Source organism: Equus asinus, chromosome 3, assembly GCF_041296235.1.
Source record: "Equus asinus isolate D_3611 breed Donkey chromosome 3, EquAss-T2T_v2, whole genome shotgun sequence".
In the NCBI taxonomy this organism is placed as follows: Eukaryota; Metazoa; Chordata; class Mammalia; order Perissodactyla; family Equidae; genus Equus; species Equus asinus.
Window position 1 is genome coordinate 113,720,908 of NC_091792.1, and position 19,575 is coordinate 113,740,482.

A 19,575-nucleotide genomic window follows, 5' to 3' on the forward strand; every position below is an offset into this window, starting at 1 on the left:
ACATTTGGAAGATGTCCATAATTCGGTGAACGAATATTTACCAAATGACCAAGGTATGATGTTACAAAATAATGCATGGGGAAATGATGCAATCAAAATGTGAGACAGACAGTGGACTTTAAGGTAACAATGTACAAAACTTCATTGTTATTGTTTAATATTTTCTATAGAAATTGACCTTTAAGAAATTACTACATGTTGAGTTTTGATGCAAAATCAAAGAAGAATATTTTAAAATGTCTGAAGAGGCTATTGAAATACTTTTCTTCTTTCCAACTACATATCGGTGTAAAGTCACACTTTCTTCGTGTTCTGCAATTGAAATAACTCATTGTATCAGGTTGAATCCACAGACAGAAAAATCCACTTTTCTTTAAATACACCAGACATTAAAAATGTTTTTTTTTGGTGAGGAAGATTGTCCCTGAGCTAACATCTGTGCCAATCTTCCTCTATTTTGTGTGTAGGATGCTGCCACATCATGGCTTCATGAGCAGCGTGTAGGTCTGTGCCCAGGTTCCAATCCCCCGAACCCCAGACTGCCAAGTGGAGTGCGTGAACTTAACCACTATGCAACCAGGCCATAAAATATTCTTTAACGTAATTTTATCACTAATTATTTTTTATTTTGAAAATTGTAGTTATTTTATTTAAAATATCTTTTTATGCTATCATAATGAACTTACTGTTATTCTTATGTTAAAATTTGGTTTTAATTTCCAACACAATAAATATCAGTAGATATAATTTATGAGAATAAAAACTTCCTAGGGTACTCAACAATTTTTTAAGACTATAAAAGAGTCCTAAAGGGAAAAGTTTTGAGTACCATCACTCTAGTTAAAGCCTTTCTGTCTCTTCTTGATTCTGCTTTTTGTTTTAATTGATGAAGATACAGAGAGAAAAATCACCATTTATTTCATAAAAGCCCTGCTGTGCATAATCCCAATTCTAGTCAACTCTTATTTAATTCTTATTTTAAGAAGAACATTAATAAAACCTACAACATAAAATTATCTGTTGGAAGCCCTGAGCTGATGGTAGAAAAATCAATTTGTTGAGGTTTATGTAAAGTACAGGCCAAAGGAAAGGAGCAGTGATATGATTATGATTCTTCTGTTGTGTCTTTCCCTGAGTATTATGTGAAATTAGAAGAGTTACACTGTGGATTTCTTCTCCAGATGAGATTATCCACCCATTTCCATCTCCTTATCTATTGTGAACTGCTTTCAAATTGTTAAAGTAATGCATTGCATAGCTAATGTATTTGCTCAGAAAGAAAGGGAATTGTTTTTGACACACAATAAAGAAAATAGTTCTGATGTTTTCTTAGGGTTAAACTTATTTTTTTCCACCTACTTTGGGGACAGTAACCTTTAATCTTTTTGATTTTTTGTTTTGTTTTGTTTTTAGAATTTTCCAACTCAGCGATTTTTTTTTAAAACACTCTCAGTTTCTTTGTGTTCTGATTTAAAATTTAAGGATTTCATTGAGGAATTTACTATTTCCTCATGACTTACTGCAGAACCAATTTCAAGGGGAAATGAAATAACTTACATTCCCTAATTTTAGGGATATTTCTATTTACTATTTCGTCATATTATGAATCCTTATGCCGTAAATGTGAAAAAAAGAGAAAGCTTTAAAAGACATTAAAAAAACTAACATAGGAAAAATGGATAAAATGAGTTTAAAAACATGATATTCCTTGGGGTCAGCCTGGTGGCATAAAGTTTAAGATGGAGTGCTCCACTTCGGCAGGCCCAGGGTTCACTTGTTCAGATCCTGGGTGTGGACGTATGCACTGCTTATCAAGCCACAGCGTGGCAGGTGTTCCACATATAAAGTAGAGGAAGATGGGCACAGATGTTAGCTCAGAGCCAATCTTCCTCAGCAAAAAGAGGAGGATTGGTGGTGGATGTTAGCTCAGGGCTAATCTTCCTAGAAAACCATACGATATTTCAATATATAAAATCCAAGAACAAACTCTCTTACACATCAACAATCACATCCTTTGACAAATTGAAAGACTAAAAGCGCCTGGCAGGTGTTCTGTACGTTGGAAGCTTCAGCTCTGATGCTCAGGGTAGGAGGTCCTCTAGGAATAAAGGGACTGGATGTATCTAGTCAGAATAATAGTAAAGGATTTTTTTCTCACCCTATGACTCAAACTTCTAAACTGTATTAGAAATTAATACCTGTAAGGATATTCAAGATATGCTGTCTTCTAACTATCTTTTATTCAGTATGTACCAGATTTCCTGGCACGTAGTAGAGTCGAATTACATGCTTGTTGAATAACAATCTGGACTTAGTTCCATGTTAGTTTTCTTCAATAAATTTCAACATGGAAAAAAAAATGCACCCCATATTCAAACTCCTTACTTTTCCTTCAAGAAATCATTGCCAGTGCAACACTGACCCTGAAAACATCCCCAGTATCTTGTTTGTTCTGCTCCAATTCCAGCTGTTTGACATAAAAGTTAAGTACACGTGTGATCTGGAATATAACAGCAGTGAACTTTGTCTGCTATACCCAGGCTTGTGAGTATTTAAGTCATAAAAGGTTAATACCATACCAGAAGGAACCAGGAACTGTTTTCTTCCTGCTTAGTATAGAAGAGTCAATTGACAGCATGTGGCAGAGTACAACTCAGAAGAAAATGTGTGCCAGAGCTTTACAGAATCGAATCTCCAAAGCCCCAGATGCACAATAAAAGCTGCGTCGAGATTGGGAAGGGGGACATAGTTCCTCTGAAACCTTTTGAAATTCTGCCCTTTAATTCTTTTGGGGGCTTTTGGCTGTCAAAATGGCAAAGTAGACACAACATAGGAGGAAATACGATGAAAGAGTTATATTTTACACCTGCAACTTGGGGTGCTGTAGAAGTTTTGGGCAAAGAGTGAACTTCACAGCGGTGAAGGGTAAACACTGCTTGCTGTGAGGATCTCACATTTCCAAGCTCAGCTGGAGGGACTATTGGTATAACAGCGCAGTGCTATAGACATAATGTGCAAGATTAGACCAACTCATTCAATACTCCCATTTAACCACCAACTGTGAAGGTTCTATGCCTTGAACTTCACTTTATAAAATAAGAAAAATAATATTATATAGTTGATCCTGCCAGTGAGGTTGGGAACTTATATCAGTTTGTTCAGCTTAGAGTGAAAAAAGATCTACTCTGGATGACCAGCAAATGCAATCTGAGAGTGGACTATACCCAGTAGTGGAGGACCTGGAAGGAGTTCTTGGAGCCCAGAAATAAAGATCAGGAAGTGCTGAAATGAGAAAATTGGATTATTCAGAAGACCAAAGTAACCTTAGTTTAAAACTCTGTGACTAAATTATGTAGAGTGAAAAATAAATTTAAAAGAATAAAATTCAAAAATGACTTGAATTACTACCATGAATGACTATAAACAATACTTTATGCTAATAAATAGATCTCACTTCAAATTTCCTCACAATTCTAATTTTCAAATCCTCCTTTCTTGAAGATTTTTGAAGTTTTCAAGACTATTTTTGTTTACTACCATGTACTTTTGGTGAAAGATTTTATTTCCTTCATCTAACTTTATTTTGCATAGCTTACGTAATTGGAGACAACATCTATATCACGTTTTGTGAGTTCTCAAAGTTTACTTCCTGTTGTAATTGATGCTCTTATTTAAACAATTATGGTTGGATTTTCCTTTTAGATTTTACAAATGAATACTTGAAAGAAAAATCAATCCAATAATAAATCACTAGTTTCTCCTAATGGTGTACTTACCTGATGGACTTTTATTTGTATTACTAAACTAAATTTTACTTAAATAAAAATGTATTTATCTTAAATTACCTACCATATTTAATATAATCTAAGATATCTCCATGCATATCAGGTAGCACCTTATTGTTTTAAAAAATATCTTTTCCAGGGGCCAGCCCGGTGGTGTAGTGGTTAAGTTTGCACACTCTGCTTCGGCAGCCTAGGGTTTGGAGGTTTGGATCCCAGGTGCAGACCTATGTATCACTCATCAAACCATGCTGTGGCAGTGACCCACATACAAAATAGAGGCAGATTGGTACAGATGCTAGCTCAGGGACAATCTTCCTAACCAAAAAAACATATATATGTATCTTTTCCATATCATGTATACTAGTTTATAGACACAGTCTTCAAACCTTAGCATGTGCTAGTAAATACAAATGACAATAGAGATACTACTAATCATTATCATAAAAGAGAAAGACTGGTATTTGTGGAGTAGCTTTTACTGGACTTGCTTTTGCACAGATAGCAAGTATAACCTCTGGACAAAGTATAAAAGTCACTGTAGAGTGATGAAAATCAGACAGAAATTGGAGACAATTTGACTCTTGAAAGAAAGGAACTGCGTTGGATTAGATCCATGTTTATACAGATTTTCCCCTGAGGCCATTCCTATGTCTGAAGTTCATGGAGTAGCTAAAACTTCAAAAAAAAAGCCACAGATTTATTAGGTTGAGGTGTCACAGGATAAAGTTTGAGGCTCCAAATTGCTAAGATTTAAAGGAAAAAAAACTGAAATAGAAAGGCACACAGTGGCCTTACACAGATGTCGATGCAAATAATCCATAAACAACCTATGAATAAAAATTCAGGTGAGTTTATTATGAGGCAAAGTGAGGATTATAACCCGGGAACGCCCTAGAAGGTGTTCCAGAGAAGCATGAGTTTCAGTACAGTTTTATATCTTTCTAGAATGAAGAAGATACGTTAAACACACCCAGGATACGTTTTCAAAGAGGTATTCAGTTGCAAATTAGCAGGTCAACATGACCATGAGGCCAGGAAAGGGACTAATCCGGGCGTTACCAATAGGGTGTTACCAGTAGGGTGTAGGAGGGGAAGTATGCATTCTTTATCTCAAGAGAGATTCCTTACTTTAATGGATAAGCAGATGTACAAGGTATGTTTGATAGGCCATAAGTCAGGCTTTCTAGTTCAAGCTGAATCAATTTTGAACTCGAATAGTTACCCCATATACCTCAATATGTGAAAATCTCTTGTCACAGACAATACATTCCAATGTTACTATCACACCAATATGTTAATAAAATTGTGGCAAAATTGTCTTTTTATGAGGGTTCCTGGTATTTTTTGTTGCTTTTATCTATGTTGCTATTTTTTTAATTGACAAAATTTCTTTTTTCAGAGAATACTATATTTACAATGTGATTCATAATTATAATTATATATTTATCATTTAATAATTATAATAAATAATTACAACATAAATCCTAATTATAATATAAGTCGAGTGATTTGGAAGTTTAAGATTGAACTTTGCCTTATTTGAAATTCACCTTCTCCTGGGAGACAACTGAAAATTAACTAGAATGATCATGCCTTATTTCTGAATACTAACTCTTCCAGACAGCCTTGAATAAGAAAGAATTGATAGTCCTGGATTTGCCAAATTAAAAATATAATAAAATACACAACGTTAAATTGTACAGAACTATCCTTATTGACTCAGAAAGCTCTTGAGAATCTTGCAATATGTCAATGAGTCAGCATAGTGAACATTGCGATTATTGTTGTCTATCAGAGACTAATAAACTAGTCATTTGAACTTTGATTTGGTTTGAATTCCACATAAAGTCTATTATGTTTATAAGCATTACATTTTAATTCAATTGATAATATTCTTGCTTTGCATTTATCAGCAGTTTATACATAGCTCATCTCTTTTTTCTTTTTCTTTCTTTGTTTCTTTTTTCTTTTTTGGTGAGGAAGATTGGCCCTATGGCTCATCTTATAGCTCTTTAATTTGTATTTTCTGAATTTATTGCATTATTTTTGACACCTCTCCCTAATTTAGTATTCATTTATTCAATAACTTATTTATACACTTCATTTACTCTCAGATGATGCCATTATAATTATTTCAATGAAAAGAATAAAAAAAGCAATCAGAGATCTTCCTTGTCATGCCAAACATCACATCAGTCAATGAACCAATATGGCTCACACACTCTTTCTGAACTCTAGATGCAATCAGCAATTGTCTCCATGTATGACTTGGATCGTAAGAGCAAACTCAGGGACATTGCTCTTACAATTCTGAGCTTTCTACTTTATCACTGTCTTTGGCTTCATATCTGGATCATATCTTGATAAGTTGTGCTTTAACACCTCCCATCTTAAAACCAACCAACAAACTCTCCCCAATCTCGTATCCTTCTGCAGATACTGTTCTTTCTTTCCTTTCTCACTGTTGTAGCCTAAATGTTTATCAGCCCCTGCCCTTTCCACACCCCCACTGCCAATCCATATGTTAAAATCTAATCCCCAGTGTGATGGTATTTGGAGGTGGGGCCTTTGGGAGGTGATTAAATCCTGAGGATTGAGCCCTCATAATGGGATTAGTGTCTTTATAAAAAGAGGACAGAAAGCTCTCTTGAGTCTTTCTGTCATATGAGGATATAACAGAAATTCAGCAGTTTGCAACTATAAAACGAACTCTTATCAGAACCTACCCATTCTGGCACCCTGATCTCAGACTTCCAGCCTCCAAAATTGTCAGAAATATATTTCCGTTGTTTATAAGCCACCCAGACTTTGGTTATTTGTGACAGCAACTCAAACAGACCAAGACACTCCTCTAACAATGAAATCTTCAAAGAAGTTGTCAATACTCATTGTTTCTACTTCCTGATCTTCAATTCTCTCTTGAACTCTCTCCACGCTTCTCATGCCACCACTATTCCCCTAAAATGACTGTTGTCAAAGTCACTAATAACCTCCTCTGTACCAAGTCCTGCAGTAAATCTCAGTGCTCACTTTACCAGGCCTATCAACACCACTTGATAATTTCATCACTCCCTCTTTCTGAAAACATTTCTTCACTTGTCTTCTGGCATACCAATCTTCTTGGCTCTCCTCCTTTGCTTCTTCTCTTCTCTGTTGTTCTCAGCTGTATCTACGACATGTAGAACTATGACTGCAATGACGTAGGCACTCAATAAAAAGTTTTTGAATGAATGAGTAATTAAATACTTGTGTTTTAAAGCCACTCTTGCTCTTCAACTAAAGGTAATCATAGAGTAAAGCCAAATAAATGCATTAAAAAGTTAATGCTAATTATTTGTCTCATCTAACAACAATATAATATGAAGAGAAAATATTCCTATATAAATCATAAATAGAGCCTAACAACAATTGTCATGCAATTTTTTTATGCATAGTGTTAAACCACAAGATTTTTTACAGTTTACTTTTAATGTTGTCTTTCTACTCAGAGAATAATTAACATTGCTTAGCATTTGTATATAGTGTTAATTTTAACATATTCATCTACATTGTGTCCATAAATGTCACAAATATACATTTCCCTCCTCATATAAGATTTGCCACACAAATCACATTTGTCAAAAGCCCTCTCAAATTAAATGGTGAGAATAGATAGTTACATAGAAACTTTCTGTCTTAAGACCACTACAAAACTTAAATTTCCATTTAACAAAACAGTAACAACTAACAAAAGATGAAACTGTGCTTATTGCCCAAGAATTATTAATTTCTTTCACATGACTCCTAGAGGCACAGTAGGGCCTCTATAACATAAGAACAAATAGAGCAGGAAAACATGAAATTACTACCTACTTTGGCATGCATATTTATATTTTCCTCTGGTTAAAAACAATTTATTATAACTCAGGAGATTATCCTCACAAAAGGAGCCGTTACCATCCAAGAAGCCATGATATTAAAATGGAGATATCATCATTTTATTTTTTCAGCACAGACATACTTGAAGTATGCTCAAGTAGCATTGTATTATTCAGGGCTGGCTCATTGTTTTACCTAGCAAACTAAGTCTCCTTCATGTGAAAAAAAAATCATCATATAATGATTATTAGACAGATGTGATTTAATAAATATTTGAGAATAAAAGCACTGCATAATTTTAATGGATCTGTAATTGTAACTCCCAAGTATCTTTCCTTCCTCCACTAATTGGATAATGACATTGCTAGAATTAATCCAAGGTCATCGGCTTGCTCGCTGTGCAGATGGTTTCTCCACTTTACGGGCATACAGGGGATTTGAGATTACTGTTGCCTGCTGCTTTTCAAACTCATTTTTATTCTTAAAAATCCACATTTTCACTGCAGCTGAACAGCTAAGCCATATGTTGCTTTGTGAATACTTTAAAATATCTGGTGCATGTAATTATTACACTAAAACTAGCATGCATTAGTACTTTTCAATTTTGTTGTAAGGAAAGGACACAGTACTATGCTTTGTGTGTGTATTTTTTTTTTCTACTTTTCCCTCTAAGTACAAAGCTTTCGTTTAAATTATGATCCCAGTGAGAATTTTAACCTAAAATACATTGGTTGGCTAATGTGTCTCCTCATATGCAGTGTATCCCAGCATAGTTCAGAACTTGCCTAATGCTATTTGAGATACTATGTTAATCCATCTGGCTGCTAGAAAGTTTAGCTTTGAAATATCTTTCCAACTTCCCCTGTGGTAGCCATGAGAAATAGGAATGAGATATTTCTGTGTTTTTGTCAAAATTCTGACATACCATTGACATGTTTGACAATTTCGGGTTTTGAGAAGCTTTTTTATGTACTGCAATGGGTGAAATGTCTTTATTAAAAATTGTAATAGCAATAATACTTGTTATTTGTTAATATTTAACAGTCATCAAAGTGTTTGCATATGAAATATCTTCTTTATACAGAACCATTCTGGGAGCTCAGAAGGCAGATGTGTCATTATTTTGCATATGAAAAAACCTCAAACTCGGAGATCTTATTTGATTTACTCAAGGCCATGCAACCAATCAGTGACAAAACAAGGTTAGAACCTGCTGCTGCTTTCGTCTTCCTAGAGCCTATTTGCCCCAGTGGGTAGGCCCAGTGTCTTACCTTCTTCTTTTTCCTCCTACCCTATTCATAGGTTAGGAGCTAGCCATGCAAAGGCAGATAGGCAAGGCCAATCTGTATCAGTCACGGTTCTCTGGAGAAACAGAACCACTGTGTTACATATATATGAAGATATTTATTATAAGGAATTGGCTCATGTGATTATGGAGGAACACAAGTCCTAAGATCTATAGGATGAGTAGGCAAGCTGGAGAACCAGGAGAGCCAATAGTTTCGCTCCAGTCTGAGTCCAAAGCCCTGAGGGCAGGAGAGCTGATTGCATGTTTCCCGACCAAGCCAGTGGGCTTGAGATCCAGAAAGTAGCAATGTTTCCGTTCGATTCTGAAGTCAGGAAAAAGCCAATGTTCCAGCTCAAAGGCAGTCAGGTAGGAGAAATTCTCTCTTGGGGAGGGCCAGCCTTTTTGTTCTATTCAGGACTTCAACTGATGGGATGAGGCCCATTCACATTAGCGTGGTCAAGCTGCTGTATTCAGTCTATGGATATAAATGTTAATCTCACACAAAATCACCCAGAACGATGTTTGACCCAGTATCTGGGCACTCCATGACTCAGCCAAGTTGACACATAAAATTAACATCACAGAAGCAAACTAGGTCTTTGCTATAATTATATTCTTTCCTACATCGCTTTCCTAATTCACGTAACCTTTGTCCAAATTAATCTCCATAAACCATTTTGTAAGTAAATATAACAAATATTTACATAAACAGAAACTATATATGTATGTTCAAAAGTCATCAGTATAGTGAGGCAAAAAGCATAAATCTAAAAATTTCTATCAGACTCTGCAAAGTATCTGAAAATATCCCACAACCAAGTGATCCTCTGTGTTCCAAGGCGGAGACATCACAGGACTTGAGTGTGGAAATAAAGCACAACCTGAGCTGGACCCTGAAAGATAGGTTACAACCAGTTAAATGAAATGGACAAAAAAGACTATTACAAGACTAGAAAAAAGCTTGAATAAAGTGAAAAGGCACAAATTTGGTAAGTAAATTTTGAAAAGCTCATTGGGGACTAACAAGGATCAAATAAGAGAGATGAATTAAGAGGGTTATGGATACTATCAAATTCCTCAAATAGGCAGGGTTTGATCCAGAGAAATATGGAATCAACTGATGATTTTTTTTGTTGTTGAGGAAGATTGGCCCTAGGCTAACATCTATTGCCAATCTTCCTCTTTTTGCTTGAGGACAATTGTCACTGAGCTAACATCTGTGCCCACCTTCCTCTATTTTGTATGTGAAATGCCACCATAGCATGGCTCTGTGAGTGGTGTGTAGATCCACACCCAGGCTCCAAATCCACACATCCCAGGCTGCCAAAGTGGAGTGCACGAAGTTAACCACTACTCCACCGGGCTGATCCCTCAACTGATGATTTTGAGCCAAGAGGTCATACGGTGAAAGTAGATGGGTTTCTGAAAAACCTGCTTGAGGTGATGAATGAAATGGACTCAAAATACAGGAATAGAAATAAAAAAGAAAACAAACGAACACTCAAAATTCTCAGTACAAATTTATGAGTGTATGAAACAGGGTAGCTGCAAAAGAATGAAAAAATGGAAACATTGCTAAGGAAAATGAAAAGAAATAAGTGTTTGAATATATAAAGAAGGGAAACTGAACGATATAAAGATTTTAAGCTAGTTTAGGGAATAATGATATCTCTGATCAAAACTGAGAACCAGGGACAGAGGCTTTGACAACACTCACTTAAGGGTGTGTGAGAACAAACAAAAAACGACGAAGAAAGAAAAGAAAAAAGGATTATAAGGAAAAGAGGACCAAGTTTAAAATTTTACTTGAAAATCTAAAGAGGAGAATGTGTCAAAAAGAGTAGACATTTAAGAGAAAAACAATACAGAATTACATACATACAGGACAGAGTAGTCTAGGATTCCAAAAGGGAAATAATTGGTGGAACAGTTTATAGCCTTTCTACTAGATGAACATTCAGTACACTAATCAATTGCAGAGGAAAACATTGTCCCTGAATTCTAATTGCTAACTTTCACTACTTAATCTCTCTGTGGAGAGAAGAATTAGTTATGGAGTGTTTATGTAGATGGTAGTCATCTTGTTTGCCACAAACTCATTTGCATGGGAAAGCACACATCAGTTAGACCCCTGTCAAAATAATTAGCTAAGCATGAGATAAGGCCTTTTAGATTTTAGAACGGTCCAAGCATTAAATCTTTTTTTTTTTTGTATATGAAGCCAAATCAACACACTCTACAGAAATAACAAGCATTGTATATAATTCTACATTTTTCATCATGTTACTTCTTCTTTGGTTCTTCTTATCTATTTAATAAAGTATCTAATTTAGTAAAATAAAACATTAGCAGCTGGTAATCACTGAGATAATGAGAAATGAAATTTCTTCTCACTGTTCTCATCTCTCTCATTCGATGTTAGGCATTATGAAATTGAAATAAAATCCATTTCAATTAAAAGAGTTCTGTTCTCTTACTGTAGAGCCTGATAAACAGCATTAGTGAATTCAGGTCAGTCATAATTTAATCACCATGCATCCATCATCTAACACAAGGTTCACAAGAATATATCCTTTTCTTTTCCTCCATGAGGCGAAAAAACAAGGCTGAAGTATGCTTGAAAGTAGCTTGTTACTAAGGGCCTTCTCTGCTCAGCTCCTCCTCATGAGCACGGATGAGGGAATCAAAGATCAGAGCTGGTCTTTCTTGAAGATGTGATATGATTTGCAGATTTCTGCAATAAGTTCATTTTACAACTATTTAGCCTGGTTGTTTCAGTGAATTTATTGTCCTCTCTCAAAAGTTTGAAAGGCATGAACTTGATATTAGTTGCTTTCATTATTTACCTTCTAGATGAACCTGTTTAATGGAGCCATAGTCATTTTGGTAAATTGACTCCCCTAATTTCCATGTCTTCAGGCTATTTTAAAAGTTGAACAAACTTTTTTAGGAGTTACTATTCTAAATTCTGTAGATATGAAGACGAATGAGAAGCAATTCCTGTCCTCGAGTGTGTGCCACAGTGGTTAAAGCATTTACAGTTATTGCTTCATTAATTAAAAGAAAAACTTTTTGAAGATCACTTCGTACACAAGTGTTGCCTTTCTTACTTACTTTGTATTAGTATGAGCACACAAATATTATATTCTTCTAATTCAAGTTGTCCCAACTTTGTCACTATTGCCATTACGGGCGAGATAATCATTTGTTTTGGGGGCTGTCATGTGCATTGTAGGATATTTAGCATCACTCTCAGACTCTACTCACTAGATGCTTGTAGTGCACCCCTAGGTGTGACAATGAGCAATGCATCCAGACATTGCCAAATTGCCCCCAGTTGAGAACCTCCGCTCTAATCGTACAGGAGGACACCAACAGTTAAAAGGCAGTTAGAGGAAAGAGGGTCCACACAGGAGACTCAAGCAGTGCAGTCAAGAAATAGAAAGGGGAAACAAGTCTGAGAAACCAAGAGAGGGAAGAATTTCAAGAAGGTGAATGTCACATGCTGCGTCCAGTAATAGTGATGAGGGCTGAGAATGGAGTTTAAACAGAGCGTTTCAGGAGTGACTTACACATTGACCTTTACCACAGTACCCTTCCCTCGCCCAGGATTTATTAAGCGGCCATGCCCAAGTGCGTCACCTTGACATCTCAACTTCCAGAGACCCAAATTCAGCCATTCTGGAGTATGCTGGGTTACACAGATGTTGGAAAAGAAATTTGCTTGAGAGATTCTGGAATGCATTCCTAATTAACAGCTATGTCTCTAATCTCATTTTCTCTTTCCTTTATTTCCTGTGATTTTCTCCTTGTCGTTAGTAGTTGGGGCAGTATAAAGAATATTTTACTCAACAGTTCTAGTCAGAGTTCCTAGTTTGACACTAAATAAACGTGTTTATTGGAGAAAGTCTCTTAAACTCTCAACCTCAGTTTAATCACCTGTAAAACTGGATTGGACAGTCTTCCCAACAATAATCTTCTATATATATCTGATAAAAATAACCACAGTAAAGAGATTCCTGGAGGAATAGTAGCTGATCCATTCAATCAGATACAAATATTATGAAAATAAGGAAGTAAACTATGGATTACAGAGCAGATTAGACTCTAAAATGTGATGCAACCATCACACAATAACTGGGTAATAATATTTTCAAATGATAATATATTTTGGACACAGTTTTGGAGAAAACAAATAAAATCGTCTGCAACATACTGTATGTCCAAAGAGAAAAATTAATTCTCAAAGCAACACTCTGAGTGATTACACATTTCTATTTTCTGAAGAATGGATTCTCCATATTTGCGTATATTATAGATTCCCCCATATGAGCGCACTCTACACATTTAGTTTGGAATTTTGCTTTTCATGTACTTTTGCTGTAGTTATTTTATTATTATGGAAGTTGTCGCCCCTGAGGTGACTGCTGGAGATAGTCAAGAAGCAAGAAGCTGCTGCTGACCCCCACTGCCATCACAGCCACATCTCAAACACAGAAGAATAGGCAACCAAAGCTACAGTGTGTGGATTCCTATGTCTGATTGAGCGTTCAGCACAGTCACCGCTTCAACATAGACACAAGAGCATGGATGCAGGAATGAAGGTGCCACACGTCGGCACACTTGCAAACTTTTCTTCGAGCAACCAAGTACCTCAGGAAGAAGAATTCTGCCTTATTGTCAACTTCCAGAACTCACAAAAGTACATCTTATTAGTGGAACCTAATTTGTATCCAGATAAAAGCATCGATGAGCTTTCAAATATCCCCCAAAAGAAGGAGAGCAGAATGGAATTTGAGAGCACGTCAAGAATGCTCCAAATACAATTCTGAATTTTCCTTTACAAATAGAGTGAAAAGAGCAACAGTAATCTCTTTGAGTTAGTAATCTTTATTTTTGGCCCTGAGAGTATATCAGCAAAGAACGTGGGCTATCTTAAAGGTTTAGTGGGTGTCGACGTGGTTAATGTGACTATTAAGGAATTAATCATAAAAAGAGTTGATGTAAATGGAAGCACAATAAATCTGTTAGTTAAATGTTCAAACTCTAAAGTGCAACTACTGGACTAAACCTTAGCGCCACCATTTAGCTAACTTTGGGACTGTGGGCAAGTTACTTAAACTCCCTGTCCCTCAGAGATTTTCCTATCCATAAATTGAATAATTACATTACCTACTGCGTGATATTGTGAGGAGTAAGGGAGGGAATCTGTGGAAGGCATCTAAATCAGTGATTGGCACTTGGTATAAACAGTGCTAACAACAATGATGATGAAATCAAACTGATTGTGTTCCTCAGATCCATCAAGGTCATACTGACAGAATTTTTGAAAATATTATGGTATTCACCCATCAATACATAGCAAATTTGTTTATAGGTAGTTGGTCAAATGCTATGTATTATATATGCATGTCTGCATATTTTTTCTCAGAATATTTTGTGGTTGTAATGGTGGCCATATTTTACAGCCTAAAATTAACTCTATTTTATTATGTAATCACATTTTGGGGAGCAAAGGCTTATCATCCAAAAGTATGACCTAAAAGAAATTTTTGATCAAAGTTATAGGTCCGTGATATCTCTATAGCCATTTATAACTGCATTTTGTAGTACTCTGTTTCTAAAACAATATTTAACCTGTTTAACACCTTTTAGACTGCCTGAAGAAAGATATTATTCCCCAGATTACTAGCTCCCTAATATGAATAAGAGATAATGAGAAGTTCCTAGGATGGTGCTAAGTATGTAGGGGTTTTAAATAAATTTCAGTTTCCTTTTATTTACACAGTCCCACAAGGGCTTGGACAATATTGTCTTCATCTTAGAGTCAATAGGAACAGTCAGAGAATAATGTGATACGGTAGAAAGAGCCTGAGTTTGAAGTTAGCTTCTTATGGCAGACTCCAAAAAGTCCACAGATTCCTCCCCTCCCCATATGTGTGGCCTTTGCAATGCGATTTTGCCTCTCCTCCTATTAAGAGGTGGAGAAAGTTTCTCTATTTGGCCTTGGTCATATGACTTGCTTTACTCAATGGGACATTAGAAAATATGATGTAGAGTCTTAAAAAAGTGTTTGCATACTGAGTGGTTGCCATCTCTTGCTGTTAAAAACCCTCCACCATGTGAACAAGTTGGGGTTAACTTCCTGAATGATGAACAGCAATATGGAGAGAGATCCCAGGTCCTCTCAGGCACCCCTCTCATCCCAAATATGCAAATGAGGTCTCCTAGACTATTCAATCTCTTCCGAACAAACTGATCCAGACTGGAAGAACTGCCCAGACAACTCATAGAATTATGAAGAAATAAAAATGTATTGCTTTAAGACATATACTTTGGTGTCCATTTGCTGAACAGAAAAAAAGCTAACTGAAAGGGCTCATACTATAGTTCTACCATTTAAAAAAACTGTTTGAACTTGGACACATTACTTACCTTATTGAAATTCAATTACCTTACTTGGAACATTGAGATAATAACTTCTGTCTGTATATAGTTATGGTGAGAATTAAAAGAGAGAACATGTTTAAAACCTTAGCACAATGGCTGGTACATATTAGGGACTCAGTAACATTCCTTGCCTTGCCTTTCCTCTCCCCTGACAGCTTGTTTCATAGAGTGTGTTTGGAGCCACAGTGTGTTTGTGCACGATGTGCCAAGCACAAAAGCACCAAGCCTAAAGAAGCAGTGGGACCTATAATAAGTCCATCCTCTGTTTCCCAAACTGGTGTACTCAGGTTTAAGATTTGCTCTTCCCAGAGGAAAGGGTGCCTTTACCTAATTCACACAGAGATAATTAAAGGCCTAACTGTAGTCTAGATTGTATGCTTAAAAAATTTCTGTTGAATTGAATCAAAATAAATTATTTAGTAATGGAAAGATTGAGTTTCAAAAAATAAAATATCATAAGTTATCCTGACTGATTTCAAAATCTAGAAGAAAGAGTCATCCAAAACCCATCCTCACCTTTCCTTAATCTCCCGTGAATTTCACATCTATTTCATTTCAGTACTTACATACATGGCTACATTCTGGAAATTATCATCACTTGTCATTTTTCAGCCTCAGAAAACTTATGCTGTTATACACTGTACGTTGACTATAACTGCTGTCCTCCACTGTTCTGGCTTCCTTAATTGTGCTACGATTGAACTTCACTCCTTTTGATTCCTCCTTTTTCTCCAATCTATCAACAGCCTCTTGCAACTTTCACTTCTCTACCCAGTCTGTATTGTACAGTAAATTACCTAAACTCCTCGCTCTAAAATGCCTTCCTTTTCACTTGTATTCCTTCCTTTCACCTCATCTGCATAACAAAAAAGCTCTAATGCTGGATGAAGGCCAAGCCCCTGTTTTTGCTTGCATACTTTGTTGCCAAGGTATCCTAGAGAAAGAAAAAGCATAAAAATGTAGATGTTTTACACGTTAATATTCTCCAGCCACAGCTGGACTTTAAACACTGCTTAGAAATCCTTGGCTATTTTCCTCTGCCTTTATTCAAAATGGCCATTCCAAATGCTCATCACACTTCTCAATTCCCTAACCCATCCCCACTCATCTATTTATTCACTCATTCATTCAAAATTTTTCAAGTCTCTACTATGCAATATATATTTTGACTGGACATGCAGGTAAAATAGTGACCAACATATAAGTGATCTTTGCTGTCAAGAAGCTTATATTCTAGTCAGGGAAAGAGAAAATAAACCAATAACAAAATAGTTATAGTTTTTGGTTTTATGGAAGAAATCGATAGAAAGGATGCTTTGTGAGAATTACAACTTTGAGTGGTGAAAGGGAGGTGGAAGAGGTATTTATGTTAATCAAAATAGAATGTCTTATGGAAGACATATTTAGATTAGAATTTTAAAAGATGAGAAGATAGCCTTAAGCAGAACTATAAGAAGATGCCCAGGCAAATAGCACATCATGGGCAAAGACCTTGAGTTTGTAAAAATACAGTGTTCTAAAACCTGTCAGAAGTTCGGTATATGCCGAGCATGGAGAAACTCAGATGTAGGGTTTAACCATGACATAGGAAGGAGAGTGATATATTCATGGATCATAAGGAAGAAAGAAAAAGAAAGAGAGAAAGAATGAGGTAGAGAGAGAGGGAAAGAGGAAGGAAGGAAGGAAGACAGAGAGGGAAGAAGAAAGAAAGAGAGAAAAGAAAGAAATTTAGAACACACTGGCAAATTAAAGCAGTGAAATGTCCTGTTAAAGCTTATTAGATAGCTCACAGACCTTTTGGAGGGGCAGAGGGAACAGGCTTGGAGGCCACACAAAAGCTCTGTCCAAAATACACTGCAGGACTGTACCAGTGAAGAACCCCGTCACTGCTTCTGTGATCAGAAACCTTTCTTGGTATCAGTATCCAGGGCACTGGGTGCCTGATTGTCTCTCACCACTGCCCCTAAAAGCCTCCACTGCTATTCTCAAGTAAACATGGGTCCCATGTGGCCCCTGTTTCCTCATGTTGATTTCTTATGATTTGAAGTTCATTGTAGACATGCTTAGTTAGTTTAGCAGACACTAGTTCACAAGTCTGTGCCTTTGCTGCGAAGGGTCCTAAGAGAGTGAATATCTGGCTTCTACCTTGGACTGGAGGAAATCAGCTAGTGAGAAATTTCCCAAACATAAGAAATGTACTGACAGACAGATACCATGATAAGTTTATGCTGTAAAATGTACTACCCCCAAATCTCAGAAACTTAAACAAAAGTTTATTTCTTATTCACATTACATATATAGACTACGAGTTCTCTGAGTCTCTGCTCCATGTGTCTGCTCATTCTGGGATGCAGGTTGAAGGAGCTACTCCTATACTAGTCAAGCCTTTCTCATGATGGAAACAAAATCATGAGGCTAAGCTATTCCATGCAATCACATGTAATGCTTTAGTTTGCCAAGTATCATGGCTAATCACATTCTTTTGGCCAAATTAAGTCTTAGGACAAGTTAAAAAAAAGTGGAATGAGGAAATACACTTCTCCAGTCATGGGGGCAGGAGGAGGAGGAGTAAATATTTGTGCCCAATAATCTATTAACACAATCTGCCCTCTTAGTCACAAATATTTATTTCCCTTCCCTCTGCATGGAAAACACATCCCCAGGATGACATCCTCAATATCTTACCCATCAGACTGTAAATCCATCATTTTGTGATAATCTCTATTTCATATTTAGATGATGGCACTCCTCCGGCTCACAAATCCATCATAAAATGGTGGAATATCCACCAAAAAGCAGTACTGTTTGAAAATAGAATAATAAGAGACATGCAGCAATCAATCACCGGCCCATAAATACCTGGTACTCAGCTAGACAAACATTGCAGATACCTCTTCTTGGTAGTAGAGCATATTCCTCCATTAGTCTCTGGTTCTGTCCACTGGGAGGAATTCTTGGTTCCTTGTTCTCCATGAGTCTAAGCCTTGCTTTCTGCAAAGTTTCCTTTTGATTAGTCTCCTAGGCAACATGTGATGAGAGTTTTCTCAGTGTTTTTGTTTGGAATAGATGTTGGAAGCCAAAAGTTCATTTGATATTTGAATAGTCACAAAGCCTTGTAATACAGGCTTCCAGTGATTTTAAGAGTACAAATCTTTCAAACATTAGGTTGAACTTTTTTTTACCTACTTAATGCTAGTCAGCTTATATCCTAATAGCCATACAAAATAGTTATTTTTGAGACAAGCTTTTATCCTTAGACTAATTACAGATATTTTCAGTGTATCTGGCTTTCATTGGATCATACTCTAGGGTTATTTTTTTCTAAGATATTTTACTCAACTAAAAGGATTTTCCAGAGGTCATGTAATAACAAATAAAATACATGAAATGATCTATTCAGTGATTTTAACAAAGGATTACATCATGCTTGTAATTTGTGCTTTCCCTTGAGTATGTGTTTTAATGGCTATGCCCATGATATGGTATTTGACTTAAGGATGCATATCAATGAGGCTTTGGGTCTCAAAATATTTCTCAATTTTATGTTTACTGTTTACAGAAGAGAATCAATTATATTTCCCAGCCCTACAAATATCCCAGAGAATCACAACTCTAATTTTATTTGTATCTTTTCTTGAAAATAAGCAGGATTTTTCTTCCTGAGCTCTTCTCTTGCTTGTAGCATTTTATCCAGTGCAGCATAATAACTATCCCTCATAATAACATTTTCTTTCTAAATCTTATAGATCAAAGCCGCAATTTCGTTGGACACAATTTCTGCCTTCCAAATTATCACAGTTGATGGTTTTACTATTTTTTCCTCACTGTATAATATGTCATCATTTTTCTAGTTTCTAATAACAGATTTTTTGGATTTTTTTTTCTTCCTTCAATTGGTCCTAATGCCAATGTTACATACATTAAACTTTCATTTTAGGAATTCAACAATTCTGGTGCCAATTTTTGTATTAGTCAGCTTTTGATAGTCTATGTTATGTAATAAACAGCCCCAAATCCTCAGTGGCCAACGACAGCACAAGTTTATTTCTCCTTTCTTTTCCATAGATTCCGTGGGATGGCTCTGCTTCTGCTCCAGCCTGTGGGGCAGATTTGAGTCTTCTACATTTGTCCCCTAATTCTGTAGGCCAGGGTGAAGAAACAGCTCCAATCTAGGATATGACCTTTCTCACACCA